Raw genomic sequence first — 20,860 nt, 5'->3', positions numbered from 1 at the left:
AAAAACAGCCCAGAGCAAGCACAGGAAAACAGAAGACGGCAGCCCACACGAGCCCCAATCATCTGCCGGACAAGTGAAGACAAAGTGCCCAGTTGCCTTCTCTTTTATTCTCTAGCGGTCCTTAAGCCAAACTGACAACAAGCCTCTTACCAGAGCGACGTCTCATTTTTATTTCAGCAGTCTAAAATAACTGATTGAGTGGTACAGCCACCAGAAACCACGTTACAATACTGCCTGCACATTTTAAACGTGGCGTCGGGTGTGGGAGTGGGGTACTTTTAAAAAATACTGATGCTCAGACCTCCTGCTCCAGAGCCTGTGAATCAGGATCTCTTGGGGGGCATGGGTACCAGTACCATTTTTAAAACTCCCCTGGTGAATACTATGTGCAGCCAGAGGTGAAGATCACCAACTTGCTTAGTGGAAGTGGGAGATAAAAAGGCAGTTACTACAATATGAGAATCAGAAAGCGTCTTATTTCAATTAAGTTGAAAAGTAAAGTCTACCAGGAAATGTAACTGCAAGCACTGAAAGAAAGAGAAACTTTTAAAATGCCCTGCAAGATCTAGAACACCCACCGGTCAGGAGCTCACAAAAGTATCAATGTGACAACACAAAGAAATATAAAAAACTGAGATTCACAGAACCAGAGATGAGAACAAATAGAAACTTCGGGGCACACACAGAAATAGGACCACCAGCACACAGCCCAGAGAAGTTCAGTCTAGAGCAAGCTATGACATACTTCCCTTCAGAGAGATTTTTTTAAAATAAAATAAAGTCTTTTTTCCAGTGCTTTCAAGTTCCACCCACAGCATTATAAATAATACCTGAATAACTACTTTAGTTCTATTTTATACAGTTTGATGAATTTTGACTAAAGTTCACAGTAACGACAAGTCTACAACATTCTATCTGCATAGGAGTTTCTAAACTGATAATGAACCTGGTTAGAGGATGGCCCATGGAAACAACTGCCTTCCAGGAAAGTTCACAAAGAAGAGATGTTTAAAGCTTTCAGTACAATAAGAAAAAGGATCACAAGCTTTCCCAGGATGATTACAGGAGCTGGCTGTCTGGAGCCAGGGCTGGGCACAGCTGCCTCCACCAGGATGTACAAACCGAGGGGGCAATGGGGCAAAGGCACTTCATTCGAGAATCTACCTTTCACACAAAGGTGCCAGTAAGTGAGTGGGTGAGTCTGCCACCACCATATGTGATGGTTAATTTTATGTGTCAACTTGGCCAGGCCATGGTGCTTAGCTGAGTGGTCTGACCAGTCAAGAAATTGCCATGAAAGTATTTTTATTATTATTATAATTATTATTATTTATGCGTACAGCACCTGGTCTTCCTAGGTGGTCTCCCATCCAAGTACTAACCAGGCCCAACTCTGCTTAGCTTCCGAGATCAGACATTGGGCTTGTTCAGGGTGGCATGGCCGTAGACCATGGACCGTGGCTCCACTGGGGTGCAAACCCAGGACCTTCTGCGTGTAAAGCAGACATGCTAACCACTACACTGTGGAACCACGTCCTGAAAATATTTTTTTTAATATCCGCAATCAACTGACTTTAAGTAAAGCAGATTACTCTCCACAATGTGAATGGGCCTCATCCAATCAGTTGAAGGCCTTAAGAGTAAAGACTGAGATTTCCTGGAGAAAAGGGAATTCTGCCACCAGACTGCAACCTGAGTCATAAAAAAAATCATGCCTGAGTTTCTAGCCTGCTTCCCTACAGAATTTGGACTCTCTCTCTCTCCATACATATATATCATCCTATTGGTTCTGTGTCTCTGGAGAAACCTGACTAACACACTTAGAGCTACTCACTTGTTTCCCTAGGAAATGTTCTCTCAGGAATGTGGCTGCTGTGGAAGCCAGACTCTCTAGAGGGCGGGACTGTCTCAGCAGCTTGTCTCCTCTCCTGCTCCTCCATCTCCAGACATCTTGACGGAGGCCCTGACTCCCTCCATAAACAGAGAAGTCCACTGGCCTCTCCCCAGCGAGCTGGGACACCGTAGCCCACTACACGTCCTTCGGTCATTCTTTGGTGCTTCACAGCCGGGTCACACTACCGGACCCCACCTCTAGCACTCTGCACCAGTCAGAGGGAGGCCAGGCTTCTCAGCCAAACTGGCCACTAGCTCCACAGGAAAGAGGGAAAGTGGCCTGAGAGGGGCTTTCAGCAACCTCAACTATCACTTTGACCCAAACTGGTTACCTCTTCGAGCCCTTCTCTGCCCTCCTCACTAGCCTGCCTGACTAGTTCTCTTCCTAAGTGAAGATCCAACAGTGAACATCTCCTGCCACGTACTTCCTAAGATTTCCCAGCTGGTGTCAAACTAAAATGTGAGCTCCACAAAACTGCACAAGTCCCTCCTGCTCAGTTTTCGACAGCTATACAATAAGCACGGGAAAGATGATTTCCAAAACAGAGGTCTAGGAACATCTTCTATTGGAGTGGGGTGAGCACGACACAGGGGGCTGGGGAATGAAATGAGGATCACATTTAGATTTTTTTCTTGGGTTTGAAGTAACATCTTCCTTTCTCTTTCATTCTTATTTGTCCTATAAAAGGAGGGATTTCTAAAGTCTCCTGCATCAGGCTGAGTAGTAGGCTGAGTCATGGCCCTCATCCCCAGAACCTGTAAAGGGGACCTTATTTGGAAAGAGGGCTGTTGCGGGGGTAATCGAGTTAGGATGAGGTCATTAGAGTGCAACCTAATCCGATATAACTGATGTCCTTATAAGAAGAGACACAGAGGCAGACACACACAGAGGGATGACGATGTGAAAACAGAGGCAGAGATGAGAGTGATGCATCTACAAGGGGGGAACGCTGGCAAGCACCGGAAGCCGAGAGAAAGGCAGGGAACAGATTTCCAAGAGCCCTCAGGTTCAGAGGGAATCTGGCCCTGCTGACACCTTGACCTCAGACTTCTACCTCCAGCACTACAAGAGAATAAATGTCTGTTGTTTCAGCCCCCTACGGTGTGGAGTCTTGTCATGACAGCCCCAGGGCACTCATACTCCACTAAGGTGAGAACTGGGCTACAAGCCTCCTCATTCATGGATACCAAAAGTCATGAACTGAACAAGAAAAAGTCCATGTGAAGGGTTCAGACTGCCAAGAGAAATTTCCGCTCCCTTCCCCTCATCACTTTCTCTCCTTCCACCAGCAAAAGCAAAAGCTAGATACCGTAAACTTCAATGAACCACACTGGAGAAGTTTATAAGGATGATTCAAATAACAGTGAACTCAAATACCCAGTGTCAATGAAGATGAAGAGTCATGTGCCATCTCTTGAGCCAAAGTCAGTAAATCTGCTTACTTCCTGAAAAAAAAGTCATACTTCACAAAATTAAGTTCACATGGACATGAATGTCTAAACTTGCTTCACTGGTTCTAGTTTGACCTGGTGCCTAGAAAGAATGACCGTCACCCTCTCATATAATTTACAGAAGAAATGAATTATCCAAGTCCAGTTCATTGTCTTTCTTGAGAAATAACAGAAAAAGGAGGTAGTAACCACTGGAAAAGATACAAAACAAAAACTAACGAATTATCCAGCAATAGATTGGCTGCATTTTGAGAGGGGACACTGTCACAAGAGCTGTTGTTAAAAGTAATGGACAGAACTTCAGAGTAATGGACAGAACTTCAGAGTGACCAACAGAGTTCCCTTGATGTAAGGGAGCGCCATCCTCGTCAAGCAGACCAAACAGTGCCAGGGGCTAATTTTGGAAGTATGCTATTCCAGCTCTTAAAGAGAGTACTCTAAATATTAATAACTTTACCAGTAGATAAAACTTTTACAGCACTTCCAGGTACTACACCAAGCCCTTTACATGGTCAATCATTTAATTCCTACTCACCCTGGAAGGACTGTCATGGGCATTTTTATCCCCAGATCTGATGAAAATGCTGACAGAGAAATGCTGGCTGGCCACAGGCACATGAGCATTGAGTGACAGAGGCACCACTTAAACCCCAGCGATCAGAGTCCAGAGTTCCCACTCCTAAGCACAGTGCTACACTGTCAACTTCAAGTCCTACCCTCAGATGGGTTGCAGTGGTGGGGCTGGGTTCCAGAAAAGAATGCCAGCATTTCAAAATCTAAAGATAAAACAATGGGATGATTTCTGTTCCATCTCTGTTATCAGAAATTGAGCAAACTCAAAAAGCCAAGATAAATACAAAAGGCGAAAAGTTTGAGTCTTCCTGGTAGAATCAGCTCCCACAAGGACAGCTGTTTCCTCCTAGCAAGGCAGCAGTATGGACAGGCCCCGATGAATTGCTCATTGTTCTCCCATGGTGGTAACGCCATGTATGCAGATGGCTGGAGTCTACTACACACTTTTCATCTACACAGTCTTATCGTGGCCTCACCAACCCAGGGCAGAATCACCTATCCCCCAGTTGAAGACCCAAAGACCAGTCCCTTCCCGCTGCGCTGGGCAGGTAAGGGTCCCACCTGTCACCACTGCACAGGAGAAACTTCGTAAAAACTCCGTGCAAAGAAAGACTCTGAGCCAACAGCCATTAGCCATATATGAAAGAGTAGGAGTGTAAAAACAAACAAATCCTACTACACAATATGAATGAAGTTTTTTTCTACCAGAAGGAAAATTAAAATCTCAACACCAATTAATGAATTATAGCCACAAAAGAGGTGATCAGATAACCTTTAAAGATAAGCTAATAATTAAAATCCAATAATAATTTAGTTGCTTGCATTTATAGTTCTTTTCATTTTGTTCTTAATAGTCTATGACCATTAAAAGGCATTCAGAAACACAGCTGTGTTTCATTACAGGAAGGACGATGATTTCTCTTTCAGTCTAGGAAGTCCACAGACTCACATTAGTAATAAAATGAAAACAGCATGAGAGACTTAAGTATAGGATCGGCAGGCAACTATTTAACTATGGTCATCCAAACCCAAGCTTGCAAAATGAGACTTTTTCTCTTTTACAAATAAAGAAACTCAAACCCAAAATATTTCCAAATAATAGAATAGCAACATGTAATGGAGATTACAGTGTTTCAAAAAATTGATTAAATACATATACAATGTATTTTTACCCAGTTCAGCATGTGTGTCATTTCTGTTGTTTCTGTTTGATAATTTGAAGATTAAGCTAAAAACAAAGAATGTGTCATATGCTACATGAACCATTCAAATAATTAACTGCAGCTAATTAGTCTCTTACTGTGACTCACTGATTGGGCTTTCTAAAATAATTACTAAGGTTTTATAACAGTAACTGGAATTTAATTCTCAAATTGCTTTACTCTTTCCTCAAATTGCTTTACTAAAAATAATTCAATAACGAGACCAAATAACTCAAATAAAGAGATGTTCTTTAACACTCTATTATTAAGAAAAAGAAGCAAATCCAAAGAAAATATACTTATGTAACATTAGTTTTCAAAACCAAACACTCTCACATACCAAGATATTTAATCCAATCTCCTTTACCTTCAACAGATACTCTGTTGTCCTGTGATAATTAACTAGTAGAATGAGAGCATCAAAGAAAAAAAATCAATTATTTGCTAAATTCTCTACTTATTAAAGCAGGAAACTAAAATCACTTCAGATTTTTTAAAGCAAGTTTGAACTTGTTTCAAAATCAAGACTGAACTGCAAATACCATATTAAGGAAACTTTTTAACTCTATAAAAAATTTTCTCTAAATATTAAGCTATCTAGAATAGCCTTTTATCTGGAATACACCATTCAGTAAATATATCCCAGTTATTTCTAACAGTTTTGCTATACAGAACAGTTTTTTCTTCGCATAATATAAAGTCTTCTGAGAAATACACTGCAGAAAATACACGTTTTCCTGTTAGGGGCTACATAGCAGACCTGACAAGCTCCATGGCCAAAAGTAACCACCCGGGACGGTCTGATCATAAATACCTAATTGGGAAGATCACAGTGGGTAGTCACATCCAAGTATAGGAAGACTATAGCTTCCTTAGCAAAGGTTAATCTTTACCTTAAGCGAGACTGTCCACTGTTCTTACACATCTAGGATAACATAGCTCTGGCATGTCAGAGTAATTTTCTTTTCCAGACCCCTCAGAGACACAGCCGCTGGCACCAGAGCACAGACCACAAAACTCCTCATTGTTATCTTGTTGCCCACATATCACCTCTATTTACTGTAAATGTTCAAAGTTAACTGTCTTGTATCCACCAACATAAAAGAAGTGTCTCTCCTTTTTGCTTTTTATACAGTCCTAAAGACTTCCCCACTTTGCTCTCTCCTGCCTCCTTAAACTACTGCCAGTGGATTTCATGCAACATTCTACGTGTTTCTCCTTTGATTCTAAGTGCATAAAAAGAACTGCAAAACTGCCATTCTCCAGGGCATTTTCTCAATAGGTTGAGATACTGCTTCCAGGTAAGAGCTTAGATTTGGCTCAAATAAACTCTTACACAATTTTTCTATAGGTTTAGACCTTCTTTCATCAACACTGGGAATATGTGGATATAATTTTATCAATTCAACGGTGCAAACACCCTTTTAAATCAAGCATATTGAAGTATTTTGTTAGAACTTAGTTTATCATACTTAAATATAATAATATGCCATACATAAAAATAAAACTTTTAAAAAATTACCTAGAATAGTCAAATTCATAGAGACAGAAAACAGAATGACATTTATCCAGGGTTAGCGAAAGAAGGAATGGGGGTTAGTGTTTAATGGGTGCTGAGCTTCAGTCGCGAAGATGACGAAGTTCTGGAGATGATGCTGGTGATGGTTGCACAATAATGTGAATGTACTGAATGCCACCAAGCAGCACACCTAAAAATGATTAAAATGGTAAATTTTATGTTATGTGTATTTTACCACAATTTTTTAAATTCTGTGTGGTTAAAGGTAGATCGATGTAGACAGACACATAGAACTGCATGTAAAAACAATGCCTACTAAGAACAGCAGAAAACTTAAATAGTCTGATCCTTGCCCTCCTCTATCCTGTGGCTGCAGCAAGCCCAAACCTGCTTTTCATCTACCTGGACATGAGTCACATGGTGGTCTGGTTGAAATGCAGATTCTGATTCAGGAGGTTTGGGTGGTGCCTGGATTCTGCTGCTGCCCGCCCTTGGACATTTCAAGGAGTAAGGCCAGTAAAGCCTCGAGCAGTCCAGGGCTCTCACCAACCCAAGTCAAGATATACAGTATTAACACAACTGACTCTGCTACTCAAATCTGAGTGTGCAATGTTTACATGTCACCCATCTACTGCGGTCTTCCCGATTTTCACGCCTGGTAACAGTTAAGAGGTAGCTATAGGTTGCTCAATCAAGGAAAGTTGAAAGGGCTTGTCAGCTGTTAGAAACTTTACTCTTGAGCTGCTGAGACCTGTAGCTACACAGTAACTAACCAGAGTTAATCAGATTGGGAATTAATTAGATTTGGAATGTACTTTTGTAACTGCTGGAGAAAAGATGTACAGCTAAAGAAATAATAGGTCAACCAGCTTTGAATAGTGGAAACAAAATGCCCTCAGACAGCCCAGAAATTATTTATAATAAGCTCAGACACAACACGAATGTGGCACTGCTACTTCACCAAGCGCTGTGATATGTGAATCACCACACACCATTCCTGTCGACTCATAATGCAAAATGCTCACAGAAAAGTTCTAGTTATGACATAAACCTAGAAAGTATTTAAAACATCCTCCATTCATTCTGACTTTCCACTTTTTAGGACAAGCAGCAGTTAGAAAGGAAGAATTACTTCTCTGTTCTCAGTTATTGATGTGGGCATCCCTGGGCCAGAGCCTCTCAGGCCTCGGCATCCTCACCCGTTTCCTTGAATCAACTGAATCTGATTCCTCTAACCAAGTCAGCTACTGCTTCCTCTAGGAACTGCCATCAGAGATTTTACTTCAAGTGCCAGGCAGAGTGGCAAGGCACACGAACCTGTACACATACACACACACACACACACACACACACACACACACACAAACACACAAACACACACACACGTGCATGCACATCTACATGCACGCACACAATTTCACTTAATCTTCCCCACTGTTAGTGACATTTTACAGATCTTTAAACTGTTAGTATGCACATTTTACAGATCTTTAAACAGAGGCCCAGCAAGTTCACACAGCTGCTCAAGGACCCCTGAGAGACTAAGCAACCCATGACACCAACAATGGTACGAATTGCCTGGGTGAGGAACTGCCAAACAATAAGGGTTTGAATGGCAATAGAATTTAGTGGAAGACCTCTAAATTCTATTAAGATGAGGATGAAATTTGGCCAAGCACTTTTTAAAGCAATTCCACACTGACGTGCATTTAAGACAATTTTCAAGAAAGGGCAAACTCATAATTCACAAACGGATATGAAAAATAAATACATGGTAAAGATTTTATTTAGCTTATTTACTGAGGGAGCTGTCATAACCAGCTCCAAGATGTCAAGAAGGCACAGATGTATATGGGAGTATATACATCAGAACACTGGAGTATATGGAGGATAACAAAGGAACACACGTAGAAAAACGCAAAGGGATGAAGTGATGGGCAAATGTAGGCTAAACTGGTCTTTCCACCAAGTAAAAATGACCTACCTCACACCCTCAAATCTAAGTGAGGTTGCCAATTAATGCCTGTCCTATCACCTTTTCTTCATGGCACTTATCACAGGTGATGGTATACATGTTCTTTGTCTGATGCCAATCTCTCCACCTGACTAAATGCCAGGATGAAAGATTTATCTACTTTGTTACTGCTATTCCCTGAGCTCGGCAGTGTCTGATTCCTGAGAGAAGCTCAAGAAAAGTGTTGACTGAATGAATGAACAGATGGATTCATATTTACTGAGTGCTAACTCTATACACATCAGGATACTAAACTAGAAGGAACCCTGGAGATCATTTTGCTGAGTTGGTAACAGAGGTGGCCACACAAGGCTCCTTAGAGCTTATAAGAGCACAAAATATGAGTGTGAGTGCAAAGTAGAGAAGATAACAAAACCCTCACCTCCTCAAAAAAAACACAAAGCAATATATAAAAAGGGCAATATACAATAAGACTATAAAATATGCCCTTTAATACTGAGCGAAGGGCCTCTTCATATCTATCATTCTTCATTTTTAAGCAGTTAATGATAATAATACCTTGATTTGGAAAAAAGTGTTACCATTTTACTTCTAAGTTTTATATTCCTATTTGATAATCTGACTCCATGAAACACCAAGTGGGTCATTTGTTCTTCAACTGGAAGCTGGAAATAAGCATACTGCAATTAAATGAACACTAAATATCCAACTCAAATCATACCTACCAATGATTTTAAAAGTCATGCCTTAGCAAATCAGAGAAAATTCCTAAGGTAGGCACAAGTAAAGCCATAGCTATTTAATCCTTATCCCCCTTTACAAAGGCTATTATGTGCCAGGAAACAGAATATAACATCTCTCACTGAGAGCCTAGCGAACCATGCAAGGCACTTTCTCATCTACTATCTTATTTAAGCTTCATAATTAACCCTGTAACTAAGAGTTATTGCTACAATTTTAAGAGGAGACTCGGAGACGGAAAGGACAATATCCTCCTAAAAGTGTACCAATCAATTCATCTAAAAAAAATTTGCTGATTCTGAAATGCAACCACGAATAAAAGGTGGCATCTCTAAATCTGTCTATTGAGGCAGCACAAGTCATTTCAAGAAATGCCAGGAGACAGCAGCTTTCCAAAAGACACATAAGTCACACATTAGCTTTCTATTTCTGAATAGAAACACCCACTTTTATTGAGGACACAGCGGCTCAAAGGCCAGGGACATGTCACTGGGTGGCTCCCCAACACTGACCTGGAGTGTTTGCTATAGAAATTTGACACCACAAATCACGAAAGTGTTTTTGCTCCTCCAGGATTCGGATACATCAGAAACCTGGATCACCACCTGAAGAGTCTTAAGGGCTCACCGCACTGGTCAGAGCTTTGCACAGCCACCCTCTCTAACAAGATTACCCAGAAACAGCACAGTAAAGCTTAGAGAAATGGACAGATTCAGAACCTCTGTCTGAAGGTCAAGTGACATAATATACGGAATTAACTGGCTCTGTACAAATGAGAACACGCACTTCAGACATGAAGGCACACGTATCAAGTGCATATAATTCTACATGGGTACAGCCCTGATTGAACAAGCATTCTGAAACATTAAATCTTGTTAGTCACGAGACAGTTCAAAGGTTGGAACTATTTTTAACTTACCATTTTTGGGCACTGGCAGTATTTTTTCAGTTCATAGGCGCACCATGCACTAAACAGAATGTACTGTGATACATATTTGTCACATAGGGGACACACATATGTAGACCGCATGTCGTACACTGAATGTTCTGTCCCAGTTCACTCTCACTTTTGTGTAGATGTCACTTCTATGAAGGACACAGCACCGCTTGGTGACTAAGTGCATAAATACTGAGACAGTTTGCCCAGCTCGGATTCCAGCTCAGCCGCTTCCGGACTTTGTGTTAACCTACCCAGGATCTAACCTTGTTAGTCCTAGAGAGGATTATGTGTTACAGTGCAGAGGTTAGAGCAGGTCTGACACTCAGTAAGTGCTCTGTAGGCAGCAGCTATTAATGGGCCAGAATCTGTGATAGAGCCTCGTCTTGGGGAGGCTGTGGAGATTATTTTTGGTGGGTCTCTGAAGGACTTTTTAAGGCCACAGGCTGCATGAAAGCTAATCATCTACACAATCAGCATTACAAACATGCCATTAGATTTATTCTTTATATCTAAACATTTACTTTTAGGTGCAGATAAGCATTTCAGGTATAACCCAGACCAAAAAAAAAAAAAAAAACATCTTATGTGAGATGTAAATGTTTGTTCACCACAAGCTCAACTCTTGACACCTGTGAAGGCTGTTAATACTAAAATTAAGGACTTTCAAAACAAATAGGGAAATAGTCGTCAGAATACAAAAAGAAACATGAGTGCATCAGCTAGGCAACTTCAGTTAGAACATTGCATTCTTTTGATCCAACAAATGTTTTTTAAAATTTTAAATAATTCAAGGCAGTACAATAGGTAATATCATAATTCTAACTTTTGAGTATTAATTGATGTACTAGAGCTAGCGTTACATAGAACGACTTTTAAGAGCTATATTTCATTACTTATTTAATTCCACTTAGGCCACAAGTCTTCCAAGAGAATGCTCTATTTGGAAAAATTTTTCATGGCTTAAGATTTTTACTAAAATTGTAACAATCTAATATTCTGACATTGAGCATTTGGCTAAAACATGTAATAAGTGCACCTCTAATTTTCAGAAATAAAGAAAAAGTCAAACTGATAGCAACTTCCCGTGTTTTCCATGTTTCCCAGTAGTGTATACATTTTGTTTGTTTGTTCATTTGAGGAGCAAGAGAAAAGCCATGACAGTGACTAAGAAAGTTCTCTGAGAATCCGTAAGTCAGAAACCCCCAGCCAAATGCCATAAAAGGCTTGCAAAATGTTAGAGCTCAGGGATCCTGAGGAAGTTACACCATTCTTCAAAGCAGCCTTGAAACATGCAGGAAGGTCCAATGCCTCATCCAAGTTCTCACAATGTTGGTGAAAAGCAGCTACTATGGCTTACATCCCAAAGAAGGCGATGTGAGAACATTTTAAGAAAATGCTGGAAACTCATTATAACAAAGGACAAAGGACAAGCACAACTGTTACTGAAGTCATGGGGGAAAAGAGTAGGTCCATGGCCTGAAGGTCTGCATAGATTGGTGAGGTCTGAGCCAAAAGGAGGCTGGTCCGCACCCTTCCTACCACCCTACTATAGCTTCAGATCCCCCCACACGTCTCACCCCACTCTTCTTGAGGGTCACTCCCATCTAAAGCAGTAGCTTTACAAATAAACACAGGAGCATCTAGGAAGAAAAGGTCTTTTGTTACTCTACCGAAAATAACAATACTTTTTCTTCCCTATCAGTGCTCTAGCAAACTGATGGATTCTCACTCAGCCCACGTGACTGACCTTGGGGATTCTCAGAGACACACAGTAGCACTCTACAAACTTGCAACTTAGGCCGAGTACCCCAGGCTGTTGCTATTTATCTCAGTCAGGCCTGTTCTCCAAGACAGGGAACTTTTGGATGCCTGGGTTTTGGCATTTGTGGAAACAAAGTAGGCATTCAACAATGGGGAATTAATATCAGGAACACTGAGGAGAAAAAGGGAGATCCCCATACCTCACCGCTTTTACAAAGCAGATTAGAAATCACAGATTGGTGAACTGGAAGTTCTTCTAATGCAAGCCATTTAAGTAGAAAGTTATATATGAAATGCCAATCTACTGTCATCCTAAAAATTTAGGAAATTCAGTCACTGCCCTAGTTCATTCTCATGAAGGTGTGCAGGTGCAAGGTGGGTGGATTCTTTTCTTGTTAGCTACCTGGTGTCCTGTTCGATTTGTTCCTGTTCGTTTTGTCTGTGTGCACTTCCCAAGCTTAATGGAGCCAGTTTCCATCTTAATCTCATTTCTGTTCAAAGGGCAGAATGTATGAGACTGTGCTCTGCACATGGAGGGCACTAAAGGAAAGTGCTTAGTGCTAGGTGGAAAGGTCACCATTAAATATGACAAAAATTGGCCTCAAAGCCAGGTTTCTCCAGCATCCAGTGCAATCTGAGCAAGCTTCATGGCCTCTCTGGGCCTTAGCTTCCTAGTCTGCAAAAGGGAGGTGATAAAATCACTAACCACACAAAGCAGGTGTTAAGAAATTAAAGAGGCTAGGCCCAAAAGGCACTAAGCCTAATACTTGGCACCCATGAAGCCAAGAGAAAGCACTGCTACTACTTGCAAAAGCAGGGGCCTCCAGGAAGGTAGGAGCCATACATTAGAAACCTAGAAACTCTACAGAAAAAAAACATCTCGAGTCAGTTTTCCATAGGAACACTGCCCCGATTTCTTAGCAGACTGCAGTATAGGAGAATTTCAAAGCACACAAGACCCAAAATTAGGTAAAGAACATATGACACCAATAGCAGGAAAGGCAGCTCGGAATAAGCTGTAAACAGTGCAAAGACTGGTGGTTAGAGAGTCACAAGAACCCAACTCTGCCCCCTGTTCTGCCACCAACTAGCCAATGGACATTGGACAAATAACTTGAGTCTGCCTCTGAAAGAGGAAGAGGCCGAAAAAACTGGTCTTTAAATCCTGTTCCACTTTTATAGGATTATATCAGATTCTGTGATTTCAATTTGTGCCCTGTTATACAGATACCTGCAATGAATATGCCAAATTTAATGACTCCTGCTGTGTAGGAAATTAAGAATCTTCGGCAGCTCAGAAGCTGAATAATGGCTTCTACAAAGGTCAGAATGGTCTCACCTTTGCTGTAAGCAAACCCAGAGAGGTCAGAGCTAAGTTCTGCTTTGCCTATAGGTCCAAGATCATTTGACCCATGTCCCCCCAAAATGAGAAACTTAGCAGCAGGTAACTGAGCCATTTCAGAGGCCTGAGACCAGCACAGAGAGGCCACGTCAGAATGAAGGAAGCCATCAGATCACATCAACATCTTCTAGGTCCAAAGAAGAAATCAACAAATATTTATGAAATGCTTTGTAGGAGACGCAAGCTCAGCTTGGCTTATGTTGGAAGATAAATACTAGAGTAAGTGTGTGGATTTGGGTTAGCTTGGGCTGTGCAGTAAGGCAGATCTCGGAGAAGAGAAGAACTGGATTTTGAATGCCGGATGGAAATGATTTATCAGTAGAAACAATGGGATAAGTAGTTGATGTAGCTGTCACCTAGTTCCACCTAGTTCCAGAACTTTCTGAAAAGCTCTGTGCTGAGACATGGTGATCCATTAAATTTGTCTGATTCATGGCCAAGAAAATAATCAAGACTAAAACTTTACAATTCTGAGGACTCTCATTTCCTTTGCCACGCTCCAAGTGCCCTGCCTTTCCAACTGCACTTCTATTACACTGGCAGAGAAATAAATGAAATATCCAATGCACCATTATCATATGTGCTTATATAAAGTCAGCTAAGAAAAACAAGGAACAGGCTATCTTCCTCATGAAGATGTCTAGAATTAACTACCTACATAGTAAATATATCTATACATGATATCAAACACTATTCGACAAAAAGATAAAAAATTGGCTTTTTAACAAATGGTGTTGGGTCAAATGAGTGTTGAACATACACTTATCATTAAACCCAAATATATTACTCCTAGGGAATTTACCTGAGTGATGAAAATTTATGTTCATACAAAAACCTCTATGTAAATGTTTATAGTGGCTTTATTTGTAATCACCCAAAACTGAAAATAACCCAAATATCCTTCAACTGGTGGATGGATAACCACATGGTGGTACATTCACACAGTGGAACATCACTCGACAGTGAACAGAAATGAGCCCATGCAACAACAAGAATTACATATCAATATTTTTCATCTTTGCTTTTGGCACTTGAAAAACATTGTGCCACCTCCTTCTGGCCTCCACGGTTTCTGATGAGTTATCTGCTGTCATTCTGACTTTTCTTTTTTTCTGGCTATTTTCAAGATTTTTAATTTATACTTTAGTTTTCAGAATTTAATTATGATCTGTCTTGGCATGGGCTTCTTTAGATTTATCCTGTTTGTGATTCTCCCAGCTTCTGGAATCTGAAAGGTTATGTCTGTTGCCAGATTTTCAGTGATTATTGTTTACTGTTCTATCTTCCAGTTCATGGATTGCTTCTCCTCTCCCCTCCATTCATCTGTAGAGGCCATCTACTAAGCCTTTTATTTTGATTATTAACTTAAGTTCAGAAATTTCTATTTGGTTCTTCTTTAAATATATTTTTGCTGAAGCTCTCTATTTTTTTCATTTGTTTAAGTGTGTTCGTAGTGTCTCATTGAAGCATTCTATAATGGCTACTTTAAAATCCCTGCCATTTGGTGTTGGCAACTACCGATTGTCTTTTTTTATTCAGTTTGAGATCTTCCTGGTTCTTGTACTATGGGTGGGTTTTTTTTGTCTTTTTTTTTTTATTGAAACTTGGACTTTTCACACCATGTTATGAAATTGTAGATCTTAACATAAACCTTCCATTTTAGCTGGCTCCCTCTGACATCATCTCAGAGGGGCTAAGGGGGCTAGAGCAGGCACTGCCTCTTTCCTGACAGGCAGAGGCAGAAGTTCAAGCTCCTCACATGGTGTCCACCAGTACAACAAAGTGGGAAGGCTCATTATTGCCTGGTGGAGATGAGAGCCCGGCTCCCTACTCAGTCTTCTCTGACAACATCCTGAATGTCTAGCTTCTTCAGCTCCAAGTCTGGGATGAGACAGAAAGAAAAAAGAAAATAAGGAGCTCGCCACTGTGTCATTCTTTGGATCTTAAGGTCCTTAGCCAGTATGCCTTCCTCTTGCCACCTTTTCAGAGTCTTATGTTTGTTTTTGTCTATAACATTCAAAGTTTTTAGCTGTAATTAGTTGAAAGATTAGGGAAAAGTACATCCGCTCCATCTTTCCAGAAGCAGAAGTCCTGATGTGTTATTCTTCATATCTAAATTGATTTTTAATGATATCAAAGTCAAAAGAGATGCGTTCCTAAAGAGATGTTTTAAGAACACATATAATTAATGCCACAGACTAGTTATTTCCTTACCATGCACACACTGGCCTAATTTTAGCTGCATTATAGGGCTCATGACAATAATATTTTACACTAATTTTATCATTCAGAGTCAATGTATTACTAAGAAAATAAAACTAGTAATTTCAGCCTCTCCAAATTTTTCCCATCGCTTTTAATAATTTCATTCAGCAAAAACTTAGCTTAAAAAATACTGTGGAGTAAAATGCTAGATTCTACGAACATAAAAATGAATAAAATCCAATCTTCTCTCTAGGAGTTTGTAAATCAGAGGAAAGACAAACAAGTAACAAAAACAGATAAAAGCCAGAACATAATAAGGAACACCAAGTCAGCACAGTCTGAAGTAGGAATTCTCCCTCTGCTACAGTGACCAAAGACTCCTTCACAAAATAAATGACATTGAAAGATGGGATAAAATTGAAGTTGGGCATCTCCAAGAGAGGGGACATCCCCAGAGATAGATCATAAGCAAAGGTGAGAACAGAGGGAAGACAGGCACCTGAGCGGAATTACAAATACAGGCATAGCTCAGAGACATTGTAGGTTTGTTTCCAGACTCCTGCAATAGAGCAAATATCGCAATAAAGCAAGTCACACTAATTTTTTGGTTTTCTAGTGATTAAAAGTTATGTTTACCCTATACCATAGTCTACTTAGTGTACAATAGCATTATGCCTAAGAAACATGTTCATATCTTAATTAAAAAATACTTGATTGCTAAAAATGCAAACCATCATCTGAGCCTTCAGCAAGTTGTAATTTTTTTGCTGGTGGACAGTGCTGCCTCGATGTTGATGAAAACATAATATCTGCAAAGCACAATAAAGTGAAGCAGAATAAAATAAGGTATGCCTCTAGCACATTTGGCTAAGCTCTAAGGCACCTGTCTCAACTAACAGGAGAAGAGGAAAGATAATCTGGGAAGGCTGAGAGGGGCCTTGATTGAGGATGTTGACTGGATCCAGTGGCCCAACAGAAACACCCCCTCAGCAGTATACAGAGGAGACAGGAGTCTCGGTCAGCAGGGGTGAAATGAACACTGGAACCTTCCTAGGCCAGTGGGCACAGGACAGCGAGACCATGAAAATCTGTCATCATAGTGATGGAGTCATTATTCTAAGGATAAACAGTTGTTTAAACGCGCGTGTGTAAAATTTCTTTTTCACAGAGAGAGAAGTTATGTGATGTCTCAACGAAGCAAGACGGGCAAGTTCAATTTGGAATTATAGTTTCTATTCTCCTGTGAACTTAGAGATAACAAAGCATGAAATTATCTTCTAGATGCATTAAATGTAATTTAGGTTAGTTAACGAATATGGTTGACCTTAATTAGTTAAATTCTCTTCAATCATCGCATTAGTGAGCCTTAAATACCTCTTCCCACCCCCAGAATTCTTGGCGCCCCCTCCAGGAGGGCTCTGGGCTGACCTCCCAGAACGTGCAGTTGCTCACAGGCGTCCTTTGTCCTCTGAAATCTTTCAGTACAATGGTACTTTGTCTGCCTTGCTGAACCCAGAACAGTCGATTTCTTCCACCTATCCTAAAACTCACATTCATATTCAAGCCACTGTTTTTGGTCAGAAAAGCAGAATTCTGCAAAGGAGGCCTTGTACCCAAAAGGTGCCCAAAGTCTTCAGTAGCAATAAAACTGGACTCACCTCCAAAGTCATGAGTCCTCCTATGACATAGGCTTTTCAGGTTTAGCTTCCAAATCCCAAACCTAAACTATGACTTATTTCCAAGAATTTTTTTCAGTAGCTCATGCTAATCCTAAATCCAGGCACCCTCACCCTACTCTAGTTCAAAGTAGACACACAGGAGAAACTTGAGATCTGCTTGTTGAGTTTAACTGAATCATGGGCCCATCAATCACCTAATGCTAACTAAACTCTTGAGAGTTTTTGTACTACAGAAAAGACTTTTACAGGAGTGTTTTCACCTTTACACAACCTAAACCAGGGGTCAGCAAACTGCTTCTGCAAAGGGCCAGATAGTAAATGTTTTTGTCTTTTTGTGTTATGTGGTCTCTGCTGTAATGACTCAGCTCCGCTGCTATGTGAAAGCAGCCACAGACAGTATGTAAATGCTGGGCACGGCTGTGTGCCAATAAAACTTTATTTATGATGACTGGTGAGGGCCCAATTCTGTGCCCTGATCTAAGAAAGGGAATGTAATCTACCAGATGCTCTCCTCTCACACAAATACTGATTGTCGGGCTGAGAGGAGCCATATCAGGAACTCAAAAACCACTAAGCAACCTCACTAATATAACAGGAGAGCCAGCTCGAATCCGAGTCCTCCATGCCTGACTCCACATCTTGCTCAGGCAGTCTACCCACCTCTGTGCCAATCTCTCAAGGTTTTTAAAAACATGCAGTCCTCACAATCCAGCCCAAAGGATCAACAATCAGAAACTCTGATGTCCCTGTCCAAGAGAGCTGCTCTCCTGGCTTGTCCACAACACTGCCACTTTTCCAACCTGAAGTAACATCACTGTGGACACAGCCACTCCTGCCATTCCTTGGACCTAGGAGCAGCCTACATGTGGACAGTGACAGGGGGCTCAGGGTCCTCATATGGACAGTCTGTTTCATCAGGCATCTTCACTTGTGCGTCACCCCATCCTTCACAGATGCTCCCCCTAGGACAGCACAACCGTTCACAGGACTGAGGCCCTCGGTTCTGCCACAGGCGGCCAAGTCCTCTTAGGTAACTTCACAGGTATGAGCAAATTACAATCTTCTTCATCCAGGTGCCAGGATTTCATAACCTGGAACTCTAGCATCCTCTCCTGGGTTACACTAAGTTGTTCAAGAGAAAGATCTTAAACCAACTGCTCTGAATTTCTCCCCCCTCTTTGATCTCTCCATTTATTGCAAAATTATTTATTGGAGAGCCAACCAAGCCTCTCTTTCCCCTCTGTGACGTGCTTGCTGGTGGCACTCATTGTCCTAATCACCTAGGATTAGGAGATCATTGTTTATTTAGCAAGTACTAACACAAAGCTTCCTTGTTCCAGGTACTGTTTGGGGCACTTTGCCAATATTAACTCATTGATTCCTAATAACGACACTCTAGGTGGGTGCTTCAACTCTCCCCATTTTATAGATAAGAAAAATGAGGTGGAGAGAGGTGACGCAGCCATAAAATCACATGTGGTCAATGGCTCTGGTCAGCAGAACGATGACTGGCCCCCTCCCCAAACACATCTTAGTCTCTGGAGCCTATGAATACAGTATGTTACACAACAAGAAGGAACTAAGGTTGCAGAAAATTAAAATTACTAACCAGCTGACCTTAAAACAAGATTATCTTGATTATCAGGATGAGCCCAGTGTAATCACAGGGGTCTTTTACATGTGGGTGAGAAAGGCATGACAGTCAGGGTCCAAGTGACGCGATGACAAAAAGTGACGGCTGGCTTTGAAGATGAAAGATGAAGAAACCACGGGATGCGGGCTGGCTCCAAAAGCTAGGAAAGGCAAGGAAACAGGTTCTTCCCCAGAGCTTCTGGAAAAGAGTATAGTCCTGCGGACACCTTGATTTTTGCCTGGTGAGAACCTTTTAGGACTTCTGACTTGTGTTTTTTTAAGCCACTCTGCTTGTGGCAATCTGTTAGAGGAACAGTGTGAAACTAAAACAGATCTTGATACTGGAAGTGCTGCTGTAACAAATGTGGACGTGCCTTTGGAACTGAGCAATGTGCAGAGGCTGAAGAATTTGAGAACGATAAGAAGAGCCTAGATTGCCTTCAATAAACTGTCAGAAATATGAATATTAACAACTCTGCCAGTGAGGGCTCAGAAGGAGGTAGGGAGCATGGATGAGGAAACCTGTATCATCTTATAGAACACCTCAATCAGCGTGAACAGACTACAGGGAGAAATATGGGTGTGAAGGGCTACCATTAGGGACTCAGATGGAAATGAGGAACATGTTACTGCAAGCTGAAGAAAAGGGGATAGTGTCAGAAAATGATCTTCATGAGACAAATACTGGAGGCGCAAACGAATAAGAGTCATACTGCCCCACCTTCGAGGGGCTACAGCCTTGAGGGATGGGGGATAAACAGGGAGTGGGCTTCAAGCCTTCCAGCCTCTGGTGATGGGGTCTATTAAGGCACACTGTCACTTTCTCATTGCTTTGCTGTGTTTCCTTCAAAACAATGATCAAATGTGAAACGATACCACTTATTTCCCAACTGGCCTCTCCCCCTCCTCTGGAGTTTAAAGCCCTGGGAGCATCGACCCCATCTAGCTGTTCTTTGCTGCAGAATGAGTCCTGGAACAATACCTGGTGGGTACACAGTATGGGCTCCGTTTACATTTGCTAAACGAAGGGCATCATCTTTTTAGACTGCTCCCGCCAACCAGCGACAGAGAGGAGGCGGTGGTAAGTTCTGTCCGGGCTCTGTCTTGTTTCCGGGCAACCTTCTTTTGCTTCTGGGATATACCAAACTGTACATGATGACTGCCCCACATTTGTCTGCCCAACGAGGCAAGGGTCAGAGCCACAAAGGAGATGCACTACACCTAAACAGAAAAAGTCTGAATCCTACGCAACTTATACCATCTCCGTCTCCGTCTCCCCATTGCTAATGTGCAGACAATCATACCTCCCTCTGAAATCTCATGTCTGATTAAGATCCTACTTAACAGCCTAGCAAATTTCTTCTCCTCTCCAGCTCCACCCACCACTCTGCCCTGCAGGCTTCCAGGTGCTTTGCTTTTTGAATGGATGAGCTGAAAGTAAAACAGAAACTCTGACCCCTTACTATCATTTTTACTATTAAACAATCTAACACCCTCCACACTTCCGCACTCCCACCCAACTCATGTGACCAAGAGCAGCATCAGAAAGAGATTCATCTTCCAGCTGGTCTTCATCCTTCTGCTTCAGTATGAAAATTAAAATGAACACAATTTAAAAACAATATGGAATGGAAAGAAAGTTTAAATTAAGAGCAAGACAAAAGGAGGAAAAAAGTAGAATCCCTTAAAAGTTAAACTTTTGCATTTCTAACAGGGATTACCACTAAAAGGTATCTATTCATAGCTATCCTTTCCCTCCAAGTGACCCATAACCCTACAGTCACTAGGGAGCCAGGCACAGAGATAGCCTGTGTGCCGTTGACTCTGAGCCTCGGTCACCCTTAGCACGTGTACACAATAGGTTGGCAATGTGGAGAAGGAGCCTG

The 20,860-nt window shown here is 41.4% G+C and overlaps 1 protein-coding gene and 1 pseudogene across 1 annotated transcript in view; both read right to left on the bottom strand.

Annotated features, from left to right (window-relative positions):
• Window positions 1–20,860, bottom strand: part of RAB20 (RAB20, member RAS oncogene family) — a 28,199-nt gene that overhangs the window by 4,965 nt on the left and 2,374 nt on the right. The window lies entirely within an intron of this gene.
• On the bottom strand, window positions 1,334–1,449 carry LOC112477838 (annotated as a pseudogene).

This window comes from Pteropus alecto, unplaced genomic scaffold (assembly GCF_000325575.1).
Source record: "Pteropus alecto unplaced genomic scaffold, ASM32557v1 scaffold13, whole genome shotgun sequence".
Classification (NCBI taxonomy): Eukaryota; Metazoa; Chordata; class Mammalia; order Chiroptera; family Pteropodidae; genus Pteropus; species Pteropus alecto.
Note: the sequence above shows the minus strand (reverse complement) of the source record. Positions and strands in the feature narration are given on the sequence as shown.